We start from the raw sequence: 6,000 nt of genomic DNA, 5'->3' as shown, positions 1-6,000 counted from the left end.
CACCGCGAAGAACGAAGCCATTCGAAAAAGATCAACGCCGGAAAGCGCTCAAAACCTCCAAATGATCTCAAGGACTGCAAAAGGCATAAGAAATCTCGAGAAAACAAATCTGCTGCCTCTCTGCCGCCGGGGACAGGTCCAGCTGCAACGTCCCATGCAGCTGCTGATGACCATACCTCGCTACGTGATGGGGCTCTGGCACCTGGCTCTCAAGAGTATGCAGTAAAGCTGTCCGCACAGGCGCGCAACGACCGGCCACTCTTTGATGCACCAGAAGCTAGTAAGGACCAATATGTAGCGCGGGACACCTCAAAACACCATGCGGGCTTTCGAAATGACGGCACACACGTCTCGTTCTCGCAGAAGACCAAGAAGCGTAAGGCAGACACCGAATGTGACCTCGGGCCAGCGTCGCCGACTCAAGCAGTCCAACGTTCAAGTGCTGTCGGAACCGCGGTGTCCTCAAGCCAACTACCACCTGTAGAGGGGGATCCACAACTTATGTTTCATCTTCCAAGACGTCCAGGAATTGCCGAAGCAAATACAGGTACAATCTCGTCCTTCCTTTTCACAGTGTCATGAAGTAGCGCTGATGATCGAAGTTTGAGTACTTCGTAAGCACATCAGCCTTTTAAATACTTATTATTTTTATTAAGATGATCTGGTCATATGAAGAAGTCAGGATAAGCTGCTGCAAAAAGAACATTTTTTTAAACAAGGCCCTTAATAATCTCGCAGCGCTCTGAGGGTCCGCCGGTTGCCTTACGGAATAATATGTTCGAATAACTTGATGTTTAATTCATGCCCGCTGTGCCACATTTAAATTTAGCTGCACGAAATACGTGTTCACTTGTGACAACATTGAAATACAGAGCAATGTCGTCCAACTGGATATAGAACACTTGCATCCATAATTTCTTGGCGCTTGAATCGAGCATCCAGAGTCGTCCCCCTTCTCGCTTGGAGGATTGGTTTTGTTGGTCCAGAGTATTTAGGGTGCCAAATGGAGTCAGGCTGTGTGGGACGCCGTAATGCAGGGCTCCGGAGAATTTTCGACCCCCTGGGGCTTTTTAAGGTGCACTGACTCGCGCAGTTCACGGGGTTCTAGCATTTTACCCCCATGGAAACGCGACCACCGTGCCGGGAACCGCGATGTTTGCATTTCGACTCGCACATTATCAACAGCGCCAACTCTTTGGCCAATGCGTTTTTTGGCAGCGCTCCACCTAGTAAATTGGCGTTTTTGTAACACGTGATGGCTAAAGATACCAGTGAAGACACAACTACGACACTTACTGCGACATCTTTTATCGCGGAGAAACTCCTCCATGCACCAGCTGTAACAGTTGTCCTCTATAGTATACGAACCATGGTCTTAAAACTACGTCTCTTGTTTCATTGCTCCGTACCTGTCTCACCGTACTGAATTTTGAGAAACCCCTACTCAGTCCTGCCGCTCCTCGATAGCCGTGCTCTCCTACACCCGCCTCATGGTCATATGCGCCTCCGAACAGCTTAAGCTGCTTGAGAAGGCTATGCTTCAAAGAGCGGCCAGATCGGTCCAAGTCTGAGGACTGCTCCTGGGAGGCTATAAAAAAAACTATATTTTCAAGAAACTTCTCTTGTTCTCACGAATGTTTTATGTCGTTCATACACAATATCAAGCCTTGAAGTTTCCAAGAATGCTATTATCTATGTTTGCAACACCCTCGTTCCATCCTGCTGAATCTGTTGCGTCGCAGGCGCCCGGCCGTGTCCTACGGATAGCCTCGAGTCAGAGGAACCTTCGACGAAGCAGGCGACGAGAGCACGTCGCCTCGCCTCCGCCTTCTCCCCCGTACTGTCTCCGGTGCTGTCGAGTACGGCTCGAGAACTTGGAGCATCACTCCTGCGGAGCAATCCTTTGGTGTCTCTCATGAGGCGGGCATCCCGCGTTACGTGGACCGCGTCCACAGGCGAGTCCAGGTTGAGCCACTCTTCGAGAGAGCCTGACGACAACGAACACGGACGGGCTACCAGACATAGGAAAAGTGAGACGCATGTGATGTGTATTGCTCAAGTGGCTATCCAGAAAAGTTCCACTCTGACCGTGAATACATCGTGCTTAAATCAAGATTGTGGTATTGACATTAAAAACTTAACACAACAGAAGGAGATTACGTGGCTAAGCGTTATGTTTCTTACTGTGCACCCTTGTTGGGTTATGTGCAGTTAATATACGAAACTCTTCCCACTAATGTGTGCTGATTGCTGCTGTTTATGGTCAGATAAATAGCTGCCAGTTATGTCGCGCATAAACTTAAGGATACATTCCTAGCAGCGTTGTCACCCATCGTTCGCAGAAGTTTCTACCGAGCAATTATAATGTGAAACTGAGGGCCGATTCAAGTTAGCCTGTATCGATAGGCTGCCGTAACACTGCTTACGGCGCTTTTTTGAAGCTAGCCAAGGCGAGCGACAAAAATACAGGGGTCACTATGCCCAGCCGATTTCGCTACTAAATTTGAATGCGTATTAGAATTTTTTTTCGGCTAAACCACCATTCACTTCTGAACTGTCATGAAGCTTGCAGCGCACAACGAGACGAGGACGGTGAAAAAAAGAGAAACACGCGAGCGCTAACTTGCAACACTTTGTCGCGAGTACGACGACCCGCGAAATGGTTAAGAGAAAGCAGACGAACTCTCTGTTCGAATGTCGGATACGAGGCTAAACCCGACAGAGGGGAAACTACCTGGCGTCTACGGCTGCGGCCAGATAACGAATCCTCGGACAGAGGGGGTTGGAGAAGCTATCGCTGGTGTCTGCATCGACCGCACTTACGAGGGCTTCCGCGGGAAGGTCAGGGTCGAACCAAGCCACTCTCCCGTTTCCGCTTCCAGACGGGGCTGCCAGGGCATTTTCGCTCTCAGCGCAACACGAACGGGACAAAAGACGAAGGACTAGAAGTGCTAGTCCTTCGTCTTGTGTCCCGTTCGTGTTGCGCTGAGAGCGAAAATGAACACTTACCAACTCGCCCAAATTTCCGCCTTGCTGCCAGGGCAGGGTTTTCCTGGTCTTATATTAACCATTTACAAAAGGAAGGAAGGAAAGCTATTTGTCGCGATCGTGTCCACGTCCCCCCGCACTGGCCTCGCCCCCTCTGTCGGGCTGAAAAGCAAGTGCGATTTTTTTAACGATAGCTACATTACGGTAGCATTTCGAGCCTTCAGCGTGGCGACGCCGCCACCTGTGGCTGCGCTGCTACCCTGTGGCTGCACCGCCACCCTATGGCTGCGCCACCACGCTGTCACGTGGTTGGTCACGTGGTGCGGAGCAGCTGCCGGCGTATGGACGCCCACGCTGCCATGGACGCCCACGTGGTTCGTCACCTGATTGATCACGTGACCAGCCATGTGGAGCGGAGTAGCAGCTGCTGCCGGCGGCGCGGCGCGCCGGCGAAACCAAGCTGCAACTTCTGTGCGCGTGCGCCGTGTCAATTGGGACGAAGATGGAAAAGGGACGCCTCGCGAAACGGAGCGGCGAAAGACCGACTTTGCAATTCAACTGAACAAGTTCCACTCGGTAAGCTGTAGCTATCGCGTCACTCCAGTTTTAACTAGAGCTAAACCACCGCCATTTTTTATTTTTTGCCAAAACTCATTGGTGGCGAGCACCATATTACAATCCTTCTGCGTGAAAAAAAAATATGGGTGAGTATCCCCACTCTTTGCGGTATCTTAACCGTTCTCATGCGTCACACATGAGATGACCAAATGTATAGCCAAAAGGAAGCAAGTAACCACAAGAGAATTACATACTAAAATAGATCATGCAGGTGAAAATTTATGCACACAAGCACATACGTGGCAGTTTGGAGTTCTTACAAATGTTCACATATCCGTCTACTTATGAAAGAATCTTTTGAACATTCAGAAAGTTCTACAGTGTGCGGGTGCACTGTTCTAGGCAGTGACTGTTCCAGTTGACCACTCCCGCGGCCACAATACGCATTGGCCGCAATTAATTTGTACTAATTAAAGTCCCTTCTTGTCGATTGAATGTACTAGGGCCTCACTGTACCGCATAAATCACTTATCCGCATTTCGCAGACACCTCTATGGTGGGAGAGTCTCGCTCTCAGCGCATCGGGTCGTCATATAAAGGTTGCACCACTGAATGTTCGCATTCATGATACAAACACAGCACTGCCGGAAGCCTTCCTGAACGGCCAGTAGTAGGTGAAACCACCTCATCGGGGCGGCACTGCACTGCGACACGGTCTCGAGCGAGGCGTTGGCTGCGGCGACGTGTCTTTTCTCACACGACACTTTGTATCAAAGGATTCGTCGTTGGTATCCGAGTCTGTTCTAACAAGGTTGTCTCCGGCCGGGCATTGCGCTTCGGGAAAAGAGAGCTTGTCGGATCACCTCAATCTCAGAAGCTGCAGTTTTGTCACCGCGGTCATTGTCAGGTTTCAGCCGGCAAAGATTCACTACATCACGGCGTCGCCGACAGTTGTCAACTTCTCAGTAATTCTCCGCGGTTTGTCTCTCCAACAGGTATAGCCTATGGTACAGATGAATGAACTTCAATGTTCGTTCTCGCTTTGCAACCGGTTTCGGCACATAAACGAGGTGCCCTGGTTTGAGTTGCTGTCTCTGACGCGTGTTGTCACAACGCTGTTTGTTTATTGTGCCTTTTCTGCATTCAAGTACCAGCTTTCTTTCTGTGTCCCATCGACGCAGAAATTCTTCAAGGCCCCATGTTCTCTTGGTCTATCTGGAGGGCGAGCGTCGATTGGCAGCGCTAGCTCGCGCCGGTACAGCAGAAAGGAAGGGGGGTATCCAGTTGTGTCATGCACCGAGGAATTATACGTAAACGTCTCGAACGGGAGGAAGTGGTCCCACTCACTGTGTTCGGGGAAGGCGCACTGGCTTGATTTATGCTATGGTTCGGTTTAAGACGCTCGCAGAATCCATTCGTTTGCGGGTGGTAGGCAGTCGTCCAGGTGCGGTTCGTCTCAGTCAGACAGGTAGGCTACGAAGTGGTTCCTCCATTCGTGATAACAGACACCTTTAACATACCGCGTTACCTCACCGTTGCCGGAATACCGGGAGCCCGCGCGCAGCAAATGTGCATGCTGAAATCGTCTTGACGGCGCCTGAGGTGTCTAATGTGTTCCGTATCCCGTGCCGGAGAACTACTGCTACCAGGAAAGCCTTTGCTGCACTGGTGTCTGGCGTGGCGACGGCTTCCACCCACTTAATGTGGTAGTCGATCATGACGATCACCTGGTAATTTCCGTATGAATACGGTGTTAGCGGGCCCAGGAAATGCATTCCGGTGTGCTGGAACGGCTGCGAGTGGTAAACATGGGCTGTAGCAAACCAGATGCTCTGGTGGGCGGGGTTTTCCGCGTCGAACAGTCCGGACACGAAGAAAAGCACATTGTAATTTCAGAGAATATTTTTGTCCAAAGGTAGTGCTGCCAAATCTTGTCGAGGCTCATGTTCATAGCCAAGTGGACCTCCCGTTATGTCATCGCGACAGGACACTAGCATTTCGTGCCGAAGTGGCTGAGGCACAGCCAGAGCCAACCTTTTCTCTTGAAAGCACTTTGCTCTCCTGAACATCACCCAGTTTTCCGAACAAAAAGCTCTTGCGGCGCGACAGATTTTACTTGACCTTATACATGTGCAGGGGCAGCGACGGGCAAATTGAGCATAGGCTTCAACGGCTATAGGAGTCGTGCAGGTATATAAAGAGCCCATCGGGCTCCGGTGTTCTGCCGAAAAGTCGGAAACACTCTTCCTGTCGTCGATATTGGGGCGCAAGATTAGGCATCCGGGTCATGGGATCGTCCTGAGGATAAACGGCGACGTCCCATGGCGGATAGCGTCCGAGTCCAGGGATTGAAAGTTCAGACGAATGACAAGAATTCTGAACTGATTCAGAAACTCAAAGGCAGCACGAGCCAAACGCGCAGGCTTCTAAAAAGAATAACCAACAAGCAAGCTG

General features: G+C 50.7%; 1 long non-coding RNA gene across 1 annotated transcript in view; it reads left to right on the top strand.

The window, feature by feature from the left end:
• Nucleotides 1-517: 517 nt before the first annotated feature.
• The window catches only part of LOC144134830 (uncharacterized), a 77,812-nt gene continuing 72,329 nt past the window's right edge, over nucleotides 518-6,000 (top strand). Inside the window, exons 1-2 of the long non-coding RNA XR_013315271.1 lie at nucleotides 518-547; nucleotides 1,743-2,030. This is a non-coding gene — a long non-coding RNA (uncharacterized LOC144134830). The remainder of the gene's footprint in view (nucleotides 548-1,742; nucleotides 2,031-6,000) is intronic.

The sequence above is a fragment of the Amblyomma americanum genome, chromosome 5, assembly GCF_052857255.1.
Source record: "Amblyomma americanum isolate KBUSLIRL-KWMA chromosome 5, ASM5285725v1, whole genome shotgun sequence".
In the NCBI taxonomy this organism is placed as follows: Eukaryota; Metazoa; Arthropoda; class Arachnida; order Ixodida; family Ixodidae; genus Amblyomma; species Amblyomma americanum.
The sequence above is the reverse complement of the archived record's forward strand: the minus strand, read 5'-3'. Positions and strand labels throughout refer to the sequence as shown.